Below are 1,730 nucleotides of genomic sequence, written 5' to 3'. Positions count from 1 at the left end.
AGGAAATGCTAAATAACAGAGAGCTGGCATTCTCTAGAAGCTCCAAGAACCTGGTGGCCAGGAAGGCTTTAGGGCAGAGGTACGGGCAGTGTCGGGCCTCAAAGGATAGCTAGACTATACTTGCCAAGGAGGTCCAACGAGGCTTTCTAGGAATTGGTGACAGCAATAACAAAGGCTCAGAAGTGGAAATGAGCCAAGCCAGGCTGTTCAAGACACCATGAGAAGTCTACGCCAGCTGTCGCAAAGGTTTCTGGGAAAGGTGGCGGTCCCTCCTGTAATGGTTTATCCATTTCAAGGGAAGAGAGAGCCTTCAGAGACGGGGACTTGGTCCCATTCTTGGTGTGCTCCTTCGACTTCACCAATGGAGAAAAGCATGTCCTGTCTACAGATTGCCTACTAAAAGCCTTTCACATCTTGGCTTACCTATTATGTCTCTATGGAGCAGAGAGAAACTTGCCTCTTGGGACTTCTAGAGAGGTAAAAGAGTTTAGGTGGTCCCTGAGGAACTCCTGTTTCTGAGAAAAAAAACAATTAGGAGAGTCAGAACATACCTCTCTCTGGCCAGGGACTCATCTTCCAGGAGTAAGCCTCCCCCTGTTACCCACTGCCCATCTCCAAGATACAGAGTCTGCAAGCTCAGGGCTCAGAACTGGTCAGACAACTGACAAATCCCACCTGCAAGCAAAGTCATGGAGCTAGTGTGGGTGACAGCTGGACATGACTGAGCATCCTGTGCGATGGAGGATAAAGGCGACAGTACAGCCCTTTTGACTGCTGTCTGTTGGGGTCCTGAAATTTCCAACTCCTTTTGATTAGAATAATTAAGATTCTGCCCTAGGATGAGGATATCCCCTGGTTTGTCAGATACTAAGACGAGGATGTGGATTAATTAGGTCAAAATACAGAGGTTCTCGAACTCCATGTTGTTCAAGATGGTGGCAGGATGGAGGGGCTACTATGCTGAGTAAAGCCTAGAAGTAGAAAGGCCAGATGTGTTTGGGGAATAGCGGACATGGCTGTGGCTGCAGCATGTGTAGGTTATTAGGGAAAGAAGAACAGATGTTTCTGTAGAAGCAGGCTGGACCAGAGTCACAGGCTGAGGATCTGTTCTTTGTCCCACTGGTTGTGGGAACAACTGGAGGGGGGTTTTGAGCGGAAAGGATAAACCCTCTGAATGACAGCTCATGGCCTCAGTCTTCTCTCCTGCTCCCTCTCCCCTTTCCACATCACCTTCCCTGTGGTGTTTCCCTCTCAGGTCATATGGATGAAGGGATGGGTCAGCAGAGGCTAGGGATGGGGACAGGTCGGGAGTGAGATGAGCACCTCATCTTTCTGCCCATGCAAGAAGCAGCTCAGCCCAAGAAGCCTGCTGCTGGACTGAGAGCCTGGTGAGCGGGGAGCCTTGGGGAGTGGGTCCAGGTTCTGGGAAGCACTGGGATCCAGGAACAGCAGCCTCTACTAGAGCCGGTGCAGCAACTCCACCCCTATTTTATAGGTTTCCTCCAAAATGGTGTTCTCATTGTATTTTTGTCCCCCAGAAAGGTAGGTCAACATCTGGACACGACCGGGAGGTGGGGGCTACTGGTATCTAGTGCGTAGATCCCAGGGATGTTGCTAAATATCCTACAATGCACAGGACATCCCCCTAAACAAAGAGTGCTCTGGCCCCAACTGTCCACAGTGCCACAGATGAAAAGCCCTGCTCTAAAGGATCTGCTTCTAGGCATCCT

Source organism: Pteropus vampyrus, unplaced genomic scaffold (assembly GCF_000151845.1).
Source record: "Pteropus vampyrus isolate Shadow unplaced genomic scaffold, Pvam_2.0 Scaffold220, whole genome shotgun sequence".
NCBI lineage: Eukaryota > Metazoa > Chordata > Mammalia > Chiroptera > Pteropodidae > Pteropus > Pteropus vampyrus.
The sequence above is the reverse complement of the archived record's forward strand: the minus strand, read 5'-3'. Positions refer to the sequence as shown.